Genomic DNA, 25,681 nt, shown 5'->3' on the forward strand with positions numbered 1-25,681 from the left:
TTATTATTTTTTTTTATAAATTTGTTCTCCCTCCAAACAGAATATGACATTGTCCCTAATGTCAAAATAACTATTAATAAAGAGTACATAATGAAAGATATATCACCTTGAATTTTATTGAAGATAACAAACTGAAACAAACGCAAACCAATCCACGACTTTTGAATCAATGATCCAACTTTCTTTTCTTACTGCTTGATTGCGACCAGTTGCTCTTTGCTATCATCGGATAGGGTTTATGAACAAAAGATTCAAAATCATCAATTAATTGGTCGGCAGTCGAAGCAGAGATGAGCATCCTTCGTGAATTTTCTGAAATGAAATTCTGTTCCACAGCTTTATCGAGAAATGTGAACAAACTGTCATAATAATTATTGATATTCAACAAGCCCATAGGTTTATTATGGATATTAAGTTGTGCCCAAGAAACAGTGTGAAAAATTTCTTCTAATGTACCAAAACCACCTGGTAATGCGATAAAAGCATCAGAATTTTCAATCATTTTGGTGATTCTTTCATACATTGAAGAAACTTTTAATTCCTCCCCAATCGTAACACCTGTAATATTTCCTTCAGCTAAAGCTATAGGAATAATACCCAAAACCTGACTACCTCCAAGATGTGCAGATGTTGAAACAGATCCCACTAACACAATATTACCTCTCCCATATACCAAGTGAATTTTTCTCTCAACCAATATCTTTCCAAGATTATTTGCTGCTTCTACAAACACTTCATTTTTTCCAGGACTCGACCCACAAAATACACAAATGTTTTTCAATGTTTGTGCAGAGGATCCAGCCATGTTTTTACTTTCTTTTTGGTCTGCAAAAATAGAGAGAAAGATGAGAGATTTTATAGGGGTTATATGTTATCATGACAAAACTATGGGTCACAGTTGTAAACAGAATAAACAGTAAAAATAATAATAACACACATGCATATAAACAGTAGTGTGATTGTGGCTCACAATTTTCCTCTGGTTTTACGTCCAGAAACGGCTTCAACGCCTTCTATGAGTCGAGGATATGCTTCCCATCCAATTTTCTTATAAATTAGCAAACAGGGTCTTTTTTAGTCGGATTCCCAAGACTACTAAAATGACGCTCGTCTTGGAATTGTTTCCATAAACGGAGAAGTTCAATATACACGTGTCCAATAAAATGCGTCTCAAGAGTCAATAAGATGTTATCTAAAGACTCCTTACTCAGCCTATTCTTAATGAAACCAATTTTATCTTCTCTGTTATTGGAAACATATCCCAAAGATCTGCATCGTTTGTCACAAGTCCATCTTGCACATTTATGACAAACCCCTAAACTTTTGGCCCTTCGTTTTTTCGCATAAGTACTTTTTCCTAATCCAGGCATATACCGAATGAGTAATGACAGTTGAACTTCTCCTCTTAATCGGACCTTAGCTTCTATTACAAGATGAATATCTTCTGGAATTCTTTTTCGCATTAACAATCTCAATCTTTCACACCTACCTGCATAAATTTTTCTTAAAACATTTTCAAAAACAGATGGAGAATATTTACAAATTTTTGAGAGAATTTCATCCATTTTGAAAAGAAAAGAAATGATTTTTTTTTTGAATCAGCAATTGTGTGAAACTGATTAAACCGACTAAGAGAGCCACGGAGTACCGTTATCCGCCATTTAACCGGGAAAATAAAAAGATTAAGGAAACCTGAATTAAAAACAAACAAAATTAATTGCAATACAAAAAATCAAGGATCAGAAAGGGAAATAAACTCTTCTTTAAAGATTTGATTTTCTAAAAATGGTTTAAGACTTTGTCCATTTACTTTAAAAACATCACCATTTTTAGGATTTTTAATGTCCACAGTTCCATAACGATACACATGTTTTACAACATATGGACCTGTCCATCTTGATCGTAATTTTCCTGGGAATATGTGAAGTCGCGAATTATAAAGCAAAACTTTTTTACCAATCTCAAAAGATTTTCTAAGAATTGTTTTATCATGAAATGATTTGATTTTTGCTTTATAAATCCTTGAATTATCATACGCGTCATTTCTGAGTTCATCAAGTTCATTAAGTTGCAATTTGCGTAATTTGTTGGCATCATCCATGCTTGAATTAAAAGTTTTGATCGCCCAATAAGCTTTATGTTCCAATTCCACAGGCAAATGACAATGTTTTCCGTAAACCAACCTATAGGGAGACATATTCAATGATGTTTTAAAAGTTGTTCGATATGCCCAAAGTGCAGTCGCAGAGACCAATCTTTTCTATTTGGGTTAACAGTTTTTTTCCAAAATTTGCTTTATCTCCCTATTAGCTAATTCAACTTGTCCATTTGTTTGAGGATGATAAGGAGTAGTTCCTCTCTGAGTAATACCATATTTTTTCATCAACGAAGCAAATGGTTTATTAATAAAGTGAGTTCCCCCATCATTTATCATGGCTCGAGGAATTCCAAATCTACTAAAAATATTTTCTTTTAAAAATTTGATTACGATTTTATGATCATTTGTTCGACATGGAATTACCTCTATCCATTTGAAAACATAATCAACTGCAACTAAAATATACAAGTATCCAAACAACAGTGGAAAAGGTCCCATAAAATCAATTCCCCAACAGTCAAAGATTTCAATTTCAATGTTACGATTCAAAGGCATCATGTTTTTTTTTGAAATTGCACCCAATTTTTGACAATTTTCACAGATCTTGCAGATTTCGTGGGTATCTTTAAACAAAGTGGGCCAATAAAATCCACACTGCAAGATTTTTGTAGCAGTTTTCCTTGAAGAAAAATATCCTCCGCATGCTTCTGAATGACAAAATTTAAGTTTGTCGGGTATGCAACGCCGAAAAATTTGATCCGGACAATACTTGAACAGATACGGATCATCCCAATAAAAGTTTTTTACCTCATTCAAAAATTTTCTTTTATCTTGAAAATTCCATTGCGGTGGCATTTTTCTGTCACAAGAAAATTTACTATGTTAGCAAACCAAGGTGTAGTAGTAACTGAAAATAGATGTTCATCAGAAAAATTATCGTTAGTTGGTGTCATTTCATAAGATGATCCTGTTACTAGTCTCGATAAATGATCGGCTACTACATTCTCGGTTCCTTTTTTATCTTTGATCACAATGTCAAATTCTTGGAGCAACAAAATCCATCGTATCAGTCGTGGCTTTGCATCATGTTTGGTCAACAAATATCTAATAGCAGAATGATCAGTAAACACAATAGTCGTTGATCCAATCAAATAAAAACGAAATTTATCTAATGCAAATTTTACAACAAGTAGTTCTTTTTCAATTGTGGAATAATTCATTTGAGCATTGTTTAAAGTTCTACTTGCATAATATATCACATAAGGCTTACCGTTTCTTCTTTGACCCAATACTGCACCGACTGCATAATCACTCGCATAGCACATGATTTCAAATGGTAAAGACTAATCAGGAGGTTGCATGATAGGAGCTGATGTTAAATGTCGAATAATTTTATCAAAAGCATTTTGGCATTTTTGAGTCCACTCAAATACAGTGTCTTTTGTTAAGAGGTTGCAAATGGGTTTAGAGATTAAACTAAAGTCCTTTATAAACCTCCTATAAAATCCAGCATGTCCCAAAAATGAGCGAATTTCTTTAATGGTTTTTGGAGGGGGTAAATTGGCAATGACATCAACTTTTGCTTTATCAACTTCAATTCCATTAGATGACACAATATGTCCCAAAACAATCCCAGAATTAATCATGTAATGACATTTTTTTTAATTTAAAATAAGACCTTTTTCCTCACATCTTTTTTAAAACTTTTTCTAAATTTTCAAGACAATTATCAAATGTACTCCCAAAAATAGTTAAATCATCCATGAAAATCTCCAAACAATTTTCAACCATGTCGCTAAAAATGCTTAGTATACATCTTTGAAATGTTGCTGGGGGACATTGCATAAACCAAATGGCATCCTTCTGAATACAAATGTTCCAAAAGGACATGTGAATGTAGTTTTTTCTTGATCTTTAAGTGCAATGGGAATTTGATAATAACCTGAATATCCATCAAGAAAACAGTAGTAGGAATGACCTGCCACTCTTTCTAAAATTTGATCCAAAAATGGTAATGGAAAATGATCTTTTCTAGTGGAATCATTTAATTTTCTGTAATCAATACACATACGCCAACTAGATGGGACTCGGCTTGTTAACAATTCTCCTTTTTCATTTTTTATCACTGTGATGCCAGATTTTTGTGGAACTACTTGTGTTGGACTTACCTACTTACTATCAGAAATAGGATAGATAATTCCAACATCAAGTAGTTTGAGAACTTCAGTCTTCACAACATCTTTCATGTGCGGATTTAATCTCCTTTGTGGTTGTTGAGATGTTTTAGCATTTTCTTCTAAATAAATTTTGTGAGTGCAAATTAGTGGATTAATGCCCTTGAGATCTTTTAATGTCCAACCAATTGCATTTTTATGTCTTTTAAGCATATCAACTAATTTACCTTCTTGTTCACTTGCTAGTTTGGAAGAAATTATCACCGGATATGTTTCATCTTCTCCAAGAAATGAATACTTCAATTCTTCTTGCAAAGGTTTTAACTCCAATATGGGTGGTTTATCTTTGTTCTCATATTTTGCCTCAAATTTTTTCTCTTATCCTGATAACGAGTGATACCTGATAAAATCATCAAGATCAATTTCAATATTTTTTTTAACAGTATCAATTGAACAAATATCTAATTGGTCACGAGTACACCCTTCTTGAATGTTTTCTTTCACAAGAGTTTCAATAAGATTTTCATCTTCACTTTCATCTCCTTTGTCATGTGGTTGGTTACAAAGATTGAAAACATTAAGCTCCAAGGTCATGTTACCAAATGACAACTTCATTATTCCATGCCTGCAATTTATAAGAGCATTAGAAGTTGCTAAAAATGGACGACCCAAAATTACAGAAATTGCATTACAAGCTTCGATAGGTTGTATATCTAAAACTATGAAATCGACAGGATATACAAAGTTATCAACTTGGACCAACACGTCTTCTACCATACCTCTTGGCACTTTAACAGATCTATCGGCAAGTAAAAGTGTTACCGAAATAGGTTTTAAGTCACCTAGATTGAGTTCTTGATAAACTGAATATGGAAGTAAATTCACACTAGCTCCAAGATCAAGCAAGGCTTTTTTAATCTTTTGTTCTCCAATAATACATGAAAAAGTAGGACAACCAGGGTCTTTGTATTTCAAATTATTATTATTTTGAATAATTGCACTTACTTATTCGGCTAAAAATGCTTTCTTTTTCACATTCAATTTTCTTTTCACGGTGCATAAGTCTTTCAAAAATTTGGCATATGATGGCATCTGCTTTATTTCATCTAATAAAGGAATGTTAACTTTTACTTGTTTAAAAATATCATATATATCAGAATTCAAATTTGATTTTTTTGTATTTTTCAATGCATGAGGGAATGGTGGTGGCACTATCTATTGATCCTCTTCTTCGCAAGTTATGGGTTCCACTTCCTTACCCTTTGGAGTTGATTTATCATCATTTTCACAAGGTTCAAGAATTGATTTTTCCACTACCTTACCACTGCGAAGGGTAATAACAGATTTTACCTGATCCATCGGTTGAGTTCCAGAAGTTCCGGTTTGTGAATGATGATCCTTGGGATTAGGCTGTGGTTGTGAAGGAAACTTACCTTTTTCACGAACATTAAGTGCAGATGCAAATTTAGCAAGAGTATCTTTCAAATCTGTCATGGTTTGAGCAGTTTGAGTATTGATAGACTCTTGCTTTGCAATGAAAGAATTCAGTATATCTTCCAAGTTCCTTTTAGGTGGAGGAACATAAGGTGCATAATTTTGAAAATTTTGTTGATTTTGGAAATGTGGTTGTGAAAATTGAGCAGCATTATCATTCCTCCAACTAAGATTTGGATGATTTCGCCAACCTGTATTGTAATTTTGAGAAAATTGTTCAAAATTTGCCTTTTGAAATTTTTCAAAACATTGGTTTGTTCATGAAGACATTCTTTAAAAGAGGGCAAAGTGGGACAATCTTTTGTAGAATAATCACTTGTATCACAGATGTGACACGCAATTTCTTGAACAGATTTTAATTGACCATTCTTTTTCAATTCAAGTGCTTCAACTTTTCTTGCCAAAGAGGTAAATCTAGCTTGCAGATCATGTTCATCTTTGAGGGTATACATACCTCCACCAGATGTGGGAGATTGAATCTTGTTTGATGGTTCGATTGTACCTATAGTGTCCCAATTTTGAGCATTTTCAGTTAATGAATCGAGATACTCAATTGCCTCATTTGGATCTTTATCTTCAAATGTTACATTACACATAAATTCAACCATTTGCCTATCTTTTGGTGTTAAGCCTGAAAGGGGATCGGTTACGGGTGTTCAAATGTGCAACGGAAGTTTTAAAATTGTTTTTCAACAAAGAAAAATTCGAACACCTCACTAGAATGTGTAGCAAATACAAAAACACCAAAATGTCATACATAGGGTGTTTATAGAAATATTACCTATCAATCTGAAAGATTGATGTAATGGCTCCAACCAAGTTGTAAACAACTTGGCTTTTCAAAGGCAAGACAAATCTACAAGCTCTCCTTGTTCTTGAGTCCTTCCTTCAAAATCAAGCCCACCACAAAACTTAAAAGATCCACCTTACACTTGCACTAGAAAATGTAGGGCATTTTTCTTTGAGAAGAGAATTGTTTCTCCAACTATTGAAGAACAAGATGAGAGAAAATTTTTTAGAGAAAATTGTGTGTAATTTTCGGCCAAGCAAGGTGAGAAGTGTTAGGAGGATGAGTTGTCTTGGTTGTGGGAAAAGCTAAAACCCTTTTTAGCATCCCAAGCCTTGGAGATTGAAAAAGTAGTCTCCAACCCTTCATCTCCCATGCATGCAATGTTATTTGATTTTTAACAATTAAAAATCCATTGACTTAATTTAATTATCTCAAACATATTTAAGACTAATTAAATATTACTTGAATTTACTCAAGTCTACTAGTTAAATAATTATTCCAATTGGACTCTACAGGACCCAATGTTATTTAATTAATTAAACACTTGAATTAATTTAATTATTTGGACTCTACTAGGTCCACTAGTGTTTAATTTATTCAACACTTGAATTAATTTAATTTAGTCCATAATAGTGTTTATGAAAATCACAATTTTCAAATACATTATTTATTTGACCAACTTTTAATTTTAGGAACACATTCATAAATTAAAAGTTACATTCTCTCACAGAAGTCATACTTCTATTTTTCCTTACGCCTATAAACTCCTTTATAAGCCGTTCAACACATTGAACTATTTTACTTCTCAACGGGATCTAGAAAGCTAGTACTTGTGTGGCCCTCAATGGTTCATTGATACAACTAGCCGTGGGTTCACATCTCCATGTGATTCGGACTAAACATGTCCTTATATGAGCATACCCCAATTGCTCCATTCTTATTTATCAACTCCTTGATAATAAGAACGTCAGAACTCAAGTCTGATAGTACCCAACCAATCATGTTAAACGCCTAGCAGCATCGCTTACATGATTCCCTAGGTATCAAATGATAGTGCCTGCAAGAACCATTCAATTATGGTTAGCGTACAGTACGGTCCCTTCATCTCATATATCCCGACCGATTCGACAACCATTGGTATATCGAGAGTTGTCAATGAATCGATACTATGTGTCATGTCGTAGTTGCATCGATGGTGTAATCTATGAAACCCCTTTCATAATTACCACCATACTCTGATCAGAGATTTCATACTACATACACATAGGATATCCATACCCGAAGGTAAGCGGTGAATCCCCGAATACAATGCATCGACTCCTATATGTTTCGCCAAACCACCCAACCTTGACACCTGATGACCCCATGAAAGTCGGTAAACAAGTCAAAGTGTAATGCTAGCACATAGAGTCTCAATGTTGTCCCGGGTCATAAGGACTAATGGTATACAACCATAAACTAGGACGTTTCCACTCGATAAGTGAGAACCACTTGGAAAGTCCTTTATGGAGGGTTGTTCAGTGCACTCTACTAGGAGCACCTATCTACATGCTCGGACATCACAATGTCCCCTACCAATGAAACATGGTACTCACATCGCAGATACTAGTCTCGAACTCGAGCGGCCTATATCCTTCTTAGCGGCGGCTGAATCGACTAGGAACTGTTTAGAATATACAATAAGCCAACGTCGGATGATGACTGTTGGTAGTTGAAGCCGAGGATTGAATATAACCTTGACAGGAATTAACAGATTTATTAGGAGTTGTTGATTGGTATATACGGATGTTGTATAGCCATTATTTTGCGATTGATTCTATCGCAAATTATATTTCGAGCTATATTATGATATTATACTTCTTGAATTATGATTCCAGATTGAAATCATAAATCCGAGAAAGAACGATAATTCAAGAATGAAGACTATTCTGCTGTTGGAAGTACAGTAAAAGTCGTCAGGGTATTCAAGAATTGACCTAAAAGACAAATTCTGATATGAGACTGAAATGTCAGAATTGTTTCATGGAGATGAGTGTTCTGAGTAACCTCTATTATACATTTCTTCTAATACCAGATATGATTGCTTGTGATTTCGGGGACGAAATCGTATTTTAAGGGAGGAGAAATGTAAGGCCCAAGATTATGATTATTATAATCTGAAATGAATTGTGGATAAATGGATGTGATTATAGAAGGATCGCTCCGAGACACGACTTGAGGTAGCGTACGATATCGAATGTGTGAGGGTAGTGCCATTCGCGCACATGCGCGACCGGATGCGCACACATGCGCGAAATGGACAGAAGACCCCGCGCATATGCACAGAGTAAAGGCACGCATATGCGCGAGGTGTCCAGCAGTCCAAAGATACAGAACAGAGTTTCTGGCGCACATGCGCGGAGTGAGGGCGCGCACATGCGTGAGAATGATCAGTAGCCAAAGTTCAGAACAGAACTTGTGGCGCATATGCGCGAAGCTAGTACGCGCATATACGCGAGATGCTGAACAGCCAAGCTACCGAGGCAGGGTTCCTCGCAACATCAGTAGATTGATAGTGATCAGATTCAGTATTGATTGAGATTGTATCGTACTTTATTGACATTGATTAGAATATGTCTTGATTTGAGTATTGATCAGAACCGGTCTTAAATTGAGTTGTACATTGATATTGTGCATATTGATATTGTCATTGCCAGATTGGGTATGGACAGATTGGAGTGCGAGACTTCGACTTCGTCAGACCGAGAAGACAAAGGTATAAAGCAATGTTGATTCGGGATTGCACAACTCGAATTAGAACCGATTTGAGTTTCTCAAAATCACATACTAGATTGTTTTTAATTTGATACGGTTATGCTTTGTCTATTGAATTATAGCAATGTACATGAGATAGGTAAGCCATGGTAGAATTGCCAAGTACTAGATGTTCGGTGGTATCGAAGCATAGGAGAAGATCGACTCCGATTGTAGATATTCGATACAGACAGGACCGAAGTCTAGGAATAAGACGTACCGCCACCACGATTGGGAGAGTAGGTGGGAGACTTGTTACGTCTTATTCACACCGGGATCCTTAGATTAGAAATGAGTCGAGTTTGAGTCTGAGAGTCACAGAGTGTGATTCCTTATTTGATATTGAATTATGTTCCTGACTTTGGTACTTGTTTAGAGTATTGATTCATGTTTTGATTTAGATACATGTTATGTATATTTGATGCATGCTTTTATATTGTTTATATGAATGCATGTATACTTGGTTTATACTGGGAATTTAATTCTCACCGGAGTTATCCGGCTGTTGTCTTGTTTGTATGTGTGCATGACAACAGGTGGGACAGGATCAGGGTCATGAAGAGAATGAGACAAGACTAGTTAGCGTGGAGATCCAGGCTCAGAAGTAAATTAGGATTCATCATTGATATGTAGTTGAACCTAGTTGAATTATTATAGATACTACAACATTTGTAGGTTTATGTTTAATATGTATTTCGGATTGATTTACATTACGTTCCCGCTTTGTATTTTTGAAAAAAAATTTTAGACCCTGTTTATTAGAATTGATTAAATTGTCCCAATGATGATTAAGAACATGATTAGCGTCCGGGTCTCCACAGGAAGCTAGAGTCGGTATAGCCTTCCAATTTTAGTTCTCCACCCCCATAGACCAAGAACAATTTATCGGTCCTTCTCAAATACTTGAGGATGTCTTTCACAGCTTTCCAATGTGGAAGACCAGGGTTCGATTGATATCTACTCACTACACTTAGTGCAAAAGCCACGTAAGGACGTGCAGATATCATTCCATACATGATGATACCAATCGCAGATGCATAAGGAATGCTTGTCATCGCCGCTATCTCTGCATCAGTCTTGGGAGACATAGACTTGGATAGGGACACGCCATGACACATTGGCAGATGTCCTCTCTTGGACTCATCCATCGAGAACCGCTTCACGATGGTATCAATGTATGTGGACTGGGTGAGACCAAGCAATCTTTTTGATCTATCTCTACAGATCTGTATTCCCAATACAAAAGATGCTTCACCCAAGTCCTGCATCGAGAACTTACTTGCTAACCATATTTTAGTTGATTGCAACATTCCTACATCATTTCCAATGAGCAGAATGTCATCAACATGAAGCACCAGGAATGTCACAGCACTCCCACTGACCTTCTTATACACACAGGTTTCCTCAGGATTCTTAGTAAAACCAAACTCTTTGATTGTACTATCGAATCTGAGGTTCCAACTCCCAGATACCTGCTTTAGACCATAAATAGATCTCTGAAGGTTGCATACCATATGCTCACTTCCGATAGATGTAAACCCTTCAGGTTGAGACATGTAAATCTCTTCCTTAATATCCCCATTTAGAAAAGCTGTCTTAACATCCATATGCCGTATCTCACAGTCATACCATGCAGCTATGGCTAGCAATATCTTTGTCGACTTGAACATTGCAACTGGAGAAAAGGTTTCCTCAAAGTCAACTCCTTGTCTTTGAGTATATCCTTTTGCCACCAATCGCGCTTTGAAGGTCAATACCTTCCCATCTGCCCCAAGTTTCCTCTTGTAAATCCATTTACACCCTATGGGAACAATTCCCTCAGGTGGATCCACGAGATTCCACACATGGTTCAAATGCATGGAATTCATCTCAGATTCCATTGCTTCAAGCCACTTGGATGAATCGGCATCAGATAACGCTTCCTTGAAGGTCCTTGGATCACATCCATGGATAGGCTCATCATGGCCCTCTTCAAGAAGCAGACCATACCTCATAGGTGGTTTCGAGATTCTCTCGGATCTTCTAGGAGCTTGTATCTCCTCTCTTTGCTCTTCGGGTGTGGGTTCTGCAATTGTGGGTGTCTCTCGAACCTCTTCGAGTTCTATCATCTTCTTTTTTTCTATCCAATAGAAATTATTTTTCCAAAAAGGTTGCATTCCTAGATACAAACACCTTTGTTTCTTGGGGATGATAGAACTAGTATCTAACTGAATTCCTTGGATATCCCACAAAGTAACATAAAATGGATCGACTATCCAATTTATCTCCCACTACCTGCTTCACATAAGCAGGGCACCCCCATATTCTAAGATAAGAATATCTGGGAGGCTTACCCATCCATATCTCATATGGAGTCTGCCTTTAAATGGACATTTAGTGGAATACCTTTCAATTTTAAGTTATTAAGATCGTTTTCAAGTTTTCCAGTACCAATCAAACATTCATTCTTGTAAATATTGCAAACACCTTTGCCAAATAAACAAGAATATCCATCTTTATCAACATAGAAATGGAAACATTGTTTTCCTACCAAATCAGGTACAAACAAAACATCTCTTAAAAATTTAACTTTAAATTGTTGTTCAACAATAAGTAAACATCTCCCAAGCCTTGGCAGCAACTCTTGCCCCATTGCTCATCCTCAAGAAGGTCTCACCTTCCTTGAGCCTCCTACTTCTTCCCATCACTTGTAAATCATTACAGAGATGTGAGCCACAGTCAGTATCCAATACCCAAGAAGTAGAGTTAATTGAAATATTTACTTCAATATAGAACATACCATTTCCAGAACCCTTCTGGGCAAGATATTCCCAGCAGTTACGCTTCCAATCTCCAGGTTTCCTGCAGTGATGACATACATCAGCAGTCTTGTCGGCCTTACCTGGTGTGGCTGCCACAACGAGATTCGGAGATTGCCTCATCAAAGGCACGTTCTTCTTGGGACGTTGGAAAGAACGCTTCTTTCCCTTCCCATGTGGATCAATCTTCGTACCAGATGAAGAACCCACATAAAGAACCGGCTTGTCTTTCTTGATGGTGGATTCAAAGGTCACATGCATGTTCACCAACTCCTCAAGGGTCGGCTCCATCTTGTTCATATTGAAATTCACCACAAAAGTATCAAACGAGCTAAGCAGTGACAAGAGTAACACGTCAGTGGTCAACTCCAAAGGCAACATCAAATCCATGTCAACGAGCTTGTCCACGAGCCCAATCACCTTTAGGCCATGCTCATGGACCGAGACCCCATCTCGCATGAGCAAAGTGATCAGCTCCTTGACGGTCGCATGCCTAAGAGGACGTGTTTGCTCTCCAAAGAGCTCTTTGAGATGAAAATGAATGTCAGCAGCACTCTTTGCATCCTCAAAATGCCTCTGCAGCTCATCATTCATAGAAGCCTGCATATAACACTTGGCTTTCAAGTCATGGTCAAACCATTCCTTGTAAGTCTGCAATTCCTCAGGAGTGCAGCTAGTCGGAGCCTCAACAGGGGGCGACTCAGTAAGTGTTTATGCTATCCTTTCCGAATTCAAGACGATTTTAGGTTTCTTAGCCAAGTGAGGTAATTAGGTCCAGTTAATATGTGTTTGTCGAGTATTCCAGATAGCGGATTGCGAATCGAAGACATTGTCAAATTGTACTGAAAAGTAAGAACAGATAAATGTTGATGACTATTTTAAAATATTTGGTAAGATATAAAGTATGGACTTTTACTTTATAAATTTTCGCTCCCACTGTTTTTAATCTTTCACTACCCTCTAGTGAAAACGAGAAACTCTTTTCCTCAGTAGGTACGCAAGGTCCAATTATGGAATAATGATCCCGAATAATATTAGCCAATCACAATTCCTAAAAGGTAGTTTCCAATTGCATCTCCATGCAACCCTCTACGTAAACTTTTGTCTCACGTTTGATTAGGACCCAATAATATGACGTCGTTCATCTTTACGTGTCAAGCCTTACCCATCGATGTCGAACCTTAATGGACGGTCGCCATGAGTTCCCTCAATAATATGAGCCGAAATCATGGGAGTTCCACGTAGTTCACATCACCATGTCAATGGATGTCACAGCTTTCCGGCACCCAAGGCCCCCCCAATAATATGAGCCGAGCCCCGAGCACGGGTAGCGTTCATCATGCACCCATTGTCGATGGAAGACATGGAAATTATAAACAAATTTATAATTCCCCTTTTCGGGCTTGATATTAATTTTGAATCTTATTCAAAATGAGGGTTTTTAATTTTGAAAGGTCTCATCATTAATTTTATTTAAAAGCTCGCCATGTTTGATCGTATGTTTGCCGGATTCATGCAACTTTGTTATTATCATAATAATAACGCACATACTCATTATTTATAACATATCATGCATATATTATAAACAGTAAACAAAACAAGGATGATCAATCGCCCCAAAACTAATGGCCCGTGTGAGCTAAACACGGGCCTAGGTCCAATCCTAGGGAAATGCATGGGATGCAAATGCAACTATTACATTAGCTTCCAATATTTACATGTCTTCGATCTTCATAATCATCAAGGCCACCATCTTCCAATCTTGATCTTCCACTATACTAATATTTACAAATAAATATCCATGGCAAATAGGGATACATCTCATGGGGTGGGAACGGGCCATAAACCAAGCCCACTTTATAAATTGATAATTATTACAATCATTCAACACAAAATATCCTAGCATACACCTAGCGAATTGGGCTTGGGCTTTTGATCATCCTTCATGCATAATATCACATATCATACACCATCAATTAATTATCACAATAATTAATTGATCCAATATTATATATCTTGATCCAATTACTAACCGCCACGATTATAAACTAAATTAACAAAGTATACAAACTCTTTTGTCTACTTTCTAATTAATTTATTTATAACCGAATTTCTTGTAAATCACCATTTACTATAAATATTTAAAGTCCAACTTAAATTATTTGTTTCATGAGAAAATATTTGCAACTTTTTTAAATTTAAATTTAAGGGCCCAAAAAATTATTTTTCACCAAAAACATTTTGGCCTATTTAAATTTCACAAATATGTTAGTCATCCAATGACCCAACAACTCAAAGCCCATGACACTTTGATATTTCAAAACACTTTCTGAAAAACCCTAGTCGTCATTGCCGTCGCCGGAGCTCCGTCGCCGGATTCCGGGCAACATGCCAAAAAAATTTTTTTTTATTAAAATCAAGGGGCTGCCCTTGCTGCCTGAAATGGGCAGCCCCAAGGGCAACCCGAGCTGCCCAAAGTTGCCCAAAAAACGGCCTTCGATTTGTTGCAAAAATCCACCCCATGTGGTTAGAAATCGACCTCAATATAATATCATGTATAAGCTACACAAAATAGTATCCATAGCTCTGATACCACTTGAAAGGGGATCGGTTACGGATGTTCAAATGCGCAACGGAAGTTTTAAAATTGTTTTTCAATAAGGAAAAATTCGAACACTTCACTAGAATGTGTAGCAAATTCAAAAACACCAAAATGTCATACATAAGGTGTTTATAGAAATATTACCTATCAATCTCAAAGATTGATGTAATGGCTCCAACCAAGTTGTAAACAACTTGGCTCTTCAAAGGCACGACAAATCTACAAGCTCTCCTTGTTCTTGAGTCCTTCCTTCAAAATCAAGCCCACCACCAAACTTAAAAGATCCACCTTACACTTGCACTAGAAAATGTAGGGCATTTTTCTTTGAGAAGAGAATTGTTTCTCCAACTATTGAAGAACAAGATGAGAGAAAAATTTTTCGAGAAAATTGTGTGTAATTTTCGGCCAAGCAAGGTGAGAAGTGGTAGGAGGATGGCTTGTCTTGGTTGTGGGAAAAGCTAAAACCCTTTTTAGCATACCAAGCCTTGGAGATTGAAAAAGTAGTCTCCAACCCTTCATCTCCCATGCATGCAATGTTATTTGATTTTTAACAATTAAAAATCCATGGACTTAATTTAATTGTCTCAAACATATTTAAAAATAATTAAATATTACTTGAATTTACTCAAGTCTACTAGTTAAATAATTATTCCAATTGGATTCTACAAGACCCAATGTTATTTAATTAATTCAACACTTGAATCACCCCCCCCCTCTGGACTCTACTAGGTCCACTAGTGTTTAATTAATTCAACACTTGAATTAATTTAATTTAGTCCATAATAATGTTTATGAAAATCACAATTTTCAAATACATTATTTAATTGGCCAACTTTTAATTTTAGGAACACAATCATAAATTAAAAGTTACATCTCTCATAGAAGTCATACTTCTTTTTTTCCTTACGCCTATAAACTCCTTTATAAGCCGTTCAACACATTGAACTATTTTACTTCTCAACGAGATCTAGAAAGCTAGTACTTGTGTGGCCCTCAATGGTTCATTGATACAACTAGCCGTGGGTTCACATCTCCATGTGATTCGGACTAAACATGTCCTTATTTGAGCATACCCCAATTGCTCCATTCTTACTTATCAACTCCTTGATAACAAGAACGTCAGAACTCAAGTCTGATAGTACCCAACCAATCATGTTAAACGCCTAGCAGCATCGCTTACATGATTCCCTAGGTATCAAATGATAGTGCCTGCAAGAACCATTCAATTATGGTTAGCGTACAGTACGGTCCCTTCAACTCATATATCCCGACCGATTCGACAACCATTGGTATATCGAGAGTTGTCAATGAATCGATACTATGTGTCATGTCGTAGTTGCATCGATGGTGTAATCTATGAAACCCCTTTCATAATTACCACCATACTCTGATCAGAGATTTCAAACTACANTTGTTCAGTGCACTCTACCAGGAGCACCTATCTGCATGCTCGGACATCACAATGTCCCCTACCAATGAAACATGGTACTCACATCGCAGCAACTAGCATGTGTATACAGATTAAGATGTGCCAAAAAAATAATTTCAAATATTATTAAATTAAAGATTGCTTATACATAGAGTTTCATTGTGAACACTCGGCCAACACTTGACTCGACGGGCACTACTCTAACAAAGCCTTCATAAAATTAAGAAACAACTCTCCAAATTTCAAAACCATGATGTGGACAAAGATTAAGCAATTCTTTATATCTATCCCAACACTGATAAAAAGTTTCTCCTTGTTTTTGAGTGAAAGTGATGATTTGCCTTTTGAAAGAATTTGTTATATGAGATAGAAAAAACTTTTTCAAAAATTGTTGTTGCAATTCATTCCAAGTTCAAATGGATCCCGATCTAAGATTTTGTAGCCAACTTTTAGCTTTATCTTTTAAAGAAAAAGGAAAAAGCTTAATTCGAATGGTGTTCATGCTACAATTTAGATCATTATATGTGTTGCACACTTCTTCAAATTCTTGTAAATGCATGTATGGATTTTCAGAATCTAAGCCATAAAAGTTGGGTAAGTTGGATAATACCAGACTTAAAATTGAAATGAGATGCATCAGGGGGAAAAACTAGACATGAAGGTGCACTAGTACGTGTAAGGTTCATGTGATCTCTAAGTGTTCTTCGCCTATCATGATCATGTTGAGATTGAATTTCATCTTCATTATCCTGGATGGGTTCTTCCGCCATGTTTTGTAAAAATAAAGGATTATTTTGAATGAGTCGACCACTAAGTGTACGTGACCAAATAATGCTCATGCAAATGCAAAAGAAAAAGAAGAAAAACACACAAAAACAATAAAAAAATTCAAAGAAAGAAAATTAAATAGACTTGAAATTAAATTATACTTCCCCGGCAACGGCGCCAAAAACTTGTTGTGACTTTGATTGTTGCACTCCCAATAGCAGGTTGTCCGCAAGTAGTATAATTCGGTGAGTCCGATATCGTATCCACATGGAAGCTACGGTAATTACAAGTCCACTACAATGTCTTTTTGTTTTTTTTTCTCTTTTAATTGTTTGAATCCTTAATTGGTAATTTTTAATTGTTTAAATTTTAATTTAAGTAGTTGATATTAGAGGATCCACTCTTGATATTTTAATAAAATTAACATTAATGAACATTATTGAAATCCACTTAATAAAACGGTTCCAATATATTAAATAATCATATTTATATTATGTTATATACTATTTTCTTATAAGTATAAAATATATATCAAAACTTATAAATGTTGTCAAGTATTTATTGTGCTATATATATTTGTAAAAACTAAATCAAAGTTCCCACTTTAAATGGTTTGTAAAACCAAACTAACATTTAAATGGTACCAAGAAATTAATAATATGATATATTGATATATAATAAATCAAGGCATCCACTTTAAATGGTTGGTAAAACCGAACAAACATTTAAATGGTACCAAGAATTTAGTGTAACATATAGCAACAATAAATCAAAACTCCCACTTATAAATAGGGTATAAAAATGCTTAAAGAAATAAATATAACATAAACAATAAATAATGATTAAATAATATAAAACATAGATTATTACCTTTTAATAACCTTATTATCATACCAAGAGCTTCACCTTTTCATCTCAACCTTGGGAAGTTAGCTACTCATTATTAAAAGTATAAAACTTTGAATATGAAATTAACATACTAATTATTTTTAAATGATGAAATAATTGAAAAATAAAGAGAGAAATATTATGAACTCAAAGATTTGTTCATAGAATGAGGGATATCTCAATTCATTACAATGCACCCCTATTTATAGCCAAATTTGGGGAGACAACCACAAATAAAATATTATTTTTTTTACACAAAAGTCTTCATTGGTGTTCCAAGAAATTATATTTTAATACACATCACTTTTGAAAATCTTCCCACCTCTGAAACTGTCTTAGGAATGGACCATTGCTTGATGGACTCAACTTTGGATGGATCAACTGAAATTCCTTCTTTTGAAATGATGTGGCCCAAAAATGCCACTTGTTCCAACCAGAACTCACATTTCTTCAACTTAGCATACAAGTGCTTATCCCTCAACAGTTGCAACACAATCCTCAAATGCTCACGATGAAGTTTTCGTGTCTTTGAGTAAATCAAGATGTCATCAATAAAAACAATGACAAAAGTATCCAAATACGACTTAAAGACACGATTCATTAAGTTTATGAAAACTGAAGGAGCATTGGTTAGTCCAAAAGACATCAACATAATTTCATAATGGCCATACCTCGTTCTAAAAGCAGTCTTTGGTATGTCCTCCTTTATCACTTTCAATTGATGATATCCAGATCGAAGGTCAATCTTCGAGAACACTGTTGCTCCTTGCAATTGATCAAAAAGATCATCTATCCGAGGCAAAAGATATTTTTTCTTCACAGTTACCTTATTGAGTTCTCGGTAATCAATGCATAATCTCAACGATCCATCCTTCTTTTTCACGAATAATACTGGAGCTCCCCACAGCGAAGAACTAGGACGGATACAACCTTCATCTAATAGCTACTGCAATTGATTCTTCTATTCTTTCATCTCTGTTGGAGCCATTCTGTATGGATCCTTAGAGATTGGGGTTGTACCTGGAATTTAATCAATAACAAACTCTACCTCTCGATCATGTGGTAATCCAGGTACATCCTCAGCAAATACATCAGGATAATCCTGCACTACATCAATATCCTGCACTTTTATATTACTCTCTTTTCTCATATCCGATACCGAAGCTAGAAAACCAGTACAACCCTTATTCAACAATTTAATAGCTTGTAGACAAGAAATAATTGGAGTACTCAATTAAGAACCTAAGCCAACAAACACTTCATTCTCATGATCATCTTATAAAAACTTCACTGTCTTGGCCACACAATCAATAACCGCATGATAAGCAGACAACCAATCCATACCCAATATAACATCAAAAGCAACCATCGGAATAACTATGAAATCATCGAATAACAATCTTGTACCCACTTGAACAGGACATGCCTTAATAATACTAGTGGAAAAAATTTCATCTCCAAATGGCAACACAATATTGAAGTGTAATGGAATAACAGTAGGTTCAACAGATACAAAATGCATAAACACTTCAGATATAAAAGAATGGGTTGCACCAGTGTCAATTAATGTAAGTGTGATGAAACTTAAAGTTAATAATTTATTATATGTTAAAACCTATATTTTAAATTTAAGTTTCATTAAAATTATAAAATTATGTTATTTTAGTATTGTGTGTTTATATTTAAATGTCTTACTAAATATGTTTTATTTTCAGGTTTTCTATGTGTTGGTAAAATAATGATATCTCAAGATAAAAAATTCAAATGGAGGTGATTCAAATATTTTTGGAATCCTTGAGAAATTATCTACAACTTTGCAGAAGACATGATTGCCTAAAAATTTGGTTAAGATGATCAAATTGTGAAAATATCAAAAGGAGGACAAATTTATTTTCACCATGACCAGCATATAGTAAAAAAATCGTAACTATTTCAATATTTAACCAAATGAGGTGAACCAAGTGGCCAAATTCATCTACAGACAATTCCCCACATGTTTGCTGTTTTGAGCTGAGTCAAATTCGGTGATTAAAGTCGTGGAACAAAGCATTGAAAGAAGAGGCATGTAATTGAAGTTGGAGGAGACAAAGACTACTATTACAACTACATTGCATTAATAGAATTTTTGACCCTTTCTCTCATTTGGCCTATAAATAGAGGCCTTGTGCTAGCTTGAGGATCATTCTATCTCATTGTAAAATATAGTGTGAGTGTGTATAAAAGTTCTAAGTTCCAATATATTTTCCATTTTCCAATTTATGAGTGATGTTTTTAGTGTTGATCAAAAGTAAATTGATGGAAAGCTAGATCTATTATGTCAAGGTGAAGAGGATGAATTCTTGGTGAAGTAAGATTGTTTATATTTTGTATATTCTTTCTTTATTTCTTTTCATTTTGCTAATTTCTTTTTATTGTAGGTATAAAAATGAATTATTTGTTGTTATCAATTTACATCAAATGCTTGATACCATTGAAGTGGTTATCTTGATTTGTTGTTTAATTTTGATACAATAAATATTTCATCAATTATTATTGTTATATTATATATATATATATATATTTATATAATTATATCATATATTTCATTTAGACGATAGCGTGGCTCTGCCGGTTGTTCTAAATGAAATATTATGATATCTAACAATCTAACATTTACTTTATCGCAACTAACTTTTACTTTCCGCATCTAACATTTACTTTATCGCAACTAACTTTTACTTTCCCGCAACTAACTTATTAAATCATATATTTCATTTAGGCAATAGCGTGGCTCTGCCGGTTGTTCTAAATGAAATATAATGATTTAATTTAACATTTATTTTATGCAGTTATATATTTATATAGTTATATATATAATCATAGGTACCATATATAAAATATCGGTGAATTCGGTATTTTCTATAGTGGGAACTATATTATATTAGGTGTGTGTTTAAATATTTAATTTTCTTGGAACCATTATTTATGGTGGTTTCCTTTGTTTTACTTTTAGTTAAACAATATTGCATAAACCAAGAATAAATCCTCGAGCCTTGACAAAATTTATAATTTGTAAACTTCGTTCTTGCATTTGGTAATCTATAAATTAATAAATTTAAACTTAAAATAACCTCTCTGTGGATCGATCTCGTACTTACGAAATATATTACTTGCAGACAACCTACACTTGGGTGAATTATAATTTAAGTAGTAGCAAGTTTTTGGCGCCGTTGCCGGGGAGGTATAAATTAAGTTTATATTTGTTAATTATGTTTTATTTATAAGTATTGTGTTGTTTTTTTGTATGAGTATTTGGAGTCGAAAAAAAAGTGGTAGACTTATTCGAGTATCTGAAAATAATTTAAACATGGATGATAATTCAAATAATCAAGATAATGATAACAATAATAACAATAATAATAATAATAATCAAGAACATGATCAATTAAGAACACTTAGGCACCATATGAACCCTATTAGAACTAGTGCCCCATCTTGTTTAGTTTTTCCTCCTGATGCATCTAATTTCAACTTTAAACCTCAAATTATTCAACTTTTACCAAATTTTCATGGCTTAGATTCTGAAAATCCATATTTACATCTAAGAGAATTTGAGGAAGTTTGTAACACTTATAATGATCAAAATTGTAGCATGGATATAGTTCGATTAAAGCTTTTCCCTTTTTCTTTAAAAGATAAAGCTAAAACATGGCTACAAAATTTGAGATCAAGTTCAATAAGATCATGGGAAGAAATGCAACAACAATTTCTCAAAAAGTTTTTTCCTTCCCATAGAACAAACTCTTTTAAAAGACAAATTACTACTTTTTCTCAAAAACAAGGAGAAACATTTTATCAATGTTGGGATAGATATAAAGAATTACTTAATACATGCCCACATCATGGTTTTGAAACATGGAGAATAGTTTCTCACTTTTATGAAGGTCTAATACCTAAAGATAGGCAAATGATAGAATTCATGTGTAATGGAACTTTTGAAGATAAAAACCCAAATGAAGCTATGGAGTATTTGGATTCATTAGCAGAAAATGCTCAAAATTGGGATAATATAGGCACAATAGAACCACCAACAACTAAAATCAATAATTCAACAAATGGGGGTGGTATCTATAATCTTAAAGATGATATAGATATTCAAGCTAAACTTGCATCTTTAGCAAGAAAAATTGAGTCATTAGAAATGAAAAAGAGTGGTCAATTAAAAAGTATTCAAGAAATTGTTTGTCATATATGTGATACACATGATCATGCTACAAAAGATTGTCCAACATTACCTTCATTTAAAGAATGTCTCCATGAACAAGCAAATTATGTTAACAATTATAAAAAACCAATACTAGATCCTTTTTCAACATCATATAATCCTGGATGGAAAAATCATCCTAATTTTAGTTGGAGGAATGATAATAATGCACAACCCTCACAACAATATTTTCAAAATAACCAAAATCATCAAGGTTATATTCCTTATGTTACACCTCCAAGAAAAAACTTTGAAGATGTAATTCATGCATTTATCCAAAAGCAAGAATCTATCAATATTCAAAACAGTCAATCTATGACTGATTTGAAAGAAACTCTTGCAAAATTTGCATCTGCACTTAATATTCATGAAAAAGGAAAATTTCCATCTCAACCTCAACCTAATCCTAAAAATCAAAATCAAGAATTAAAAAATGAAAAAATTGATCAAATAAAATCTGTTATTACCCTTAGAAGTGGTAAAATAGTTAATGATCCATATAGTAATGAAAACAAGGATCATTTAAAATCAAAGAGTAAGGATGATAATCCTGATACTTTTGAGAATGATGATACCTTAAATTCTAAAAATAATATGTTGAATGATAAATCATCTGAAATAGTAAATGAATCAAATAAACCTCCACCATTTCCTCATGCATTAACAAATCATAAAAAACAAAAAAATGATTCTGATATCTATGAAGTTTTTAAACAAGTAAAGATAAATATTCCATTATTAGATGCTATTAAACAAGTACCTTCATATGCAAAATTTTTAAAAGACTTATGTACTGTGAAGAGAAAATTGCATGTGAAGAAGAAAGCATTCTTGGCTGAACAAGTAAGTTCTATTCTTCAAAATAATTCTAGTTTAAAATATAAAGATCCTGGTTGTCCAACAATTTCATGTATTATTGGAGAAAATAAAATTAAAAAAGCTTTGTTAGATTTGGGAGCAAGTGTGAATTTACTTCCTTATTCAGTTTATGAAAAACTTAATTTAGGAGAATTAAAACCCACTTCTGTTACTCTCTTACTGGCGGATAGGTCAATCAAAATACCTAGAGGTATTGTAGAAGATGTGTTGGTTCAAGTTGATAAATTCATATATCCTGTAGATTTTATTGTTTTGGATACACAACCAATAGAAGTACATAATGAAATTCCAGTAATATTGGGACGACCATTTCTAGCAACTTCAAATGCTTTAATTAATTGTCGAAATGGAATAATGAAATTGTCTTTTGGAAATATGACTCTAGAACTTAATGTGTTCAATTTATGTAAACAACCAAGTATTAATGAAAATGAATATGATAATGAAATTGAAACAATTATGGAAGAAAATATACAAGAAGAAAACTTAAATCAACAATCTGAAGTTTTTTCAATAGAATGTTTTGAGTCTGAAAATAATTTTAAAAAAGATGATAATACAAAACTTGAATTAAAAGTTTTACCATTCGAATTGAAATATGTATTTCTTGGTGAAAATAAAACATTTCCTGTTGTAATTTCTTCCACTCTTCTACCAAATCAAGAAGAAGATTTAATTAAATTACTTAAGAAATATAAAAATGCAATTGGATGGACTTTGAAAGATATAAAAGGTATAAATCCTTTAATTTGCACACATAAAATTCATTTGGAAGAAAATGCTAAAACATATCAACAACCACAAAGAAGGTTAAATCCACATATGAAAGAAGTTGTTAAGAATGAAGTATTAAAACTATTAGACGCTGGAATTATCTATCCAATCTCAGATAGTAAATGGGTAAGTCCAACACAAGTAGTACCTAAAAAGTCAGGCATCACTGTTATAAAAAATGAAAAGGGAGAGTTATTACAAGCTAGGATTCCATCTAGTTGGCGTATGTGTATTGATTATAGAAAATTAAATGATGCAACTAGAAAAGATCATTTCCCACTACCATTTTTAGATCAAATTCTAGAAAAAGTAGCAGGAAATTCTTATTACTGTTTTCTTGATGGGTATTCGGGGTATTATCAAATACCTATATCATTAGAAGATCAAGAAAAAACTACTTTCACTTGTCCTTTCGGAACTTTTGCATTTAAAAGAATGCCATTTGGTTTATGTAATGCTCCGGCTACTTTTCAAAGATGCATGTTAAGTATTTTCAGTGATATGATTGAAGAATTTGTAGAAGTTTTTATGGATGATATAACTGTTTTTGGAAACTCATTTGAAAATTGTCTTAAAAACCTAGAAGAAGTATTAAAACGATGTGAAGAAAAAAATCTTGTTTTAAATTGGGAAAAATGTCATTATATGGTTAAATCTGGGATTGTGTTAGGTCATGTGATATCTGAAAAAGGAATTGAAGTTGATAAAGCCAAAGTTGATGTTATTGCTAATTTAACATCACCAAAAACGGTCAAAGAAGTTCGATCATTCTTGGGTCATGCAGGTTTTTATAGAAGGTTTATAAAAAATTTCAGCATAATATCTAAACCAATTTCGAATCTTTTAACAAAAGATACACAATTTGAATGGACTCAGAAATGTGAAAATGCTTTTAAAAAAATAATTAATCTTTTAATTACATCACCTATTTTACAACCTCCAGATTGGTCTTTACCATTTGAATTAATGTGTGATGCAAGTGATTATGCTATAGGAGCTGTGTTAGGACAGAGAAAAGAAGGAAAACCGTATGCAATCTATTATGCTAGTAGAACCTTAAATAGTGCCCAAATAAATTATTCAACTACTGAAAAAGAATTACTTTCAGTAGTATTTGCATTAGATAAGTTTCGATCTTATTTAATTGGTTCTACTACTATTGAGTAAACTGATCATTCTGCCGTAAAATATTTATCAAATAAACAAGATGCTAAGCCAAGATTAATACGATGGATTTTATTGTTACAAGAATTTGATATTATAATTAAAGATAAAAAAGGAAAAGAAAATGTCGAAGCCGATCATTTATCTAGAATAATGACTGAATCATCTCATAATGAAATACCAATAAATGAAAATTTTCCAGATGATCAGTTGTTTTATGCTCATATTATGCCCTGGTTTGCTAACATTGTAAATTTTATTGTGACAAATAAAATGACTTCTCATTGGAATTCACAGGATAAGAATAAATTCTTGATAGAAGTTAAAAAATTTTATTGGGATGATCCTTACTTGTTTAAGTATTGTCCTGACCAAATTTTTCGACGATGCATACCCGACAATGAAGTAAGTAATGTTATTAAATTTTGTCATTCTGAAGCATGTGGAGGTCATTTTTCATCCAATAAAACAGCTGCAAAAATCTTACAATGTGGATTTTATTGGCCATCTTTATTCAAAGATACGCATTTATTTTGCAAATCTTGTGAAAATTGTCAGAAGATAGGATCAATTTCAAAACGAAACATGATGCCTTTAAATCCAATCATAATTAATGAAATAGTCGATAGTTGGGGGATAGATTTTATGGGTCCATTTCCAATATCTTTTGGATATACGTACATTTTAGTCGCTGTTGATTATGTTTCAAAATGTATTGAAGCAATTGCATGTAGAACTAATGATCATAAAGTTGTTATAAAATTTTTAAAAGAAAATATTTTTAGTC

At 33.8% G+C, this 25,681-nt stretch overlaps 1 non-coding gene and 1 pseudogene across 1 annotated transcript; both read right to left on the reverse strand.

Annotated features, from left to right (window-relative positions):
* Positions 1–2,199: 2,199 nt before the first annotated feature.
* The window catches only part of LOC140956513 (uncharacterized), a 33,838-nt pseudogene continuing 10,356 nt past the window's right edge, over positions 2,200–25,681 (reverse strand).
* On the reverse strand, positions 21,612–21,722 carry LOC140971931 (small nucleolar RNA R71). The gene has a single exon (XR_012174404.1). It is a non-coding gene; the product is annotated as a small nucleolar RNA R71 (small nucleolar RNA).

Source organism: Primulina huaijiensis, chromosome 2 (genome assembly GCF_012295235.1).
Source record: "Primulina huaijiensis isolate GDHJ02 chromosome 2, ASM1229523v2, whole genome shotgun sequence".
Taxonomy (NCBI): domain Eukaryota; kingdom Viridiplantae; phylum Streptophyta; class Magnoliopsida; order Lamiales; family Gesneriaceae; genus Primulina; species Primulina huaijiensis.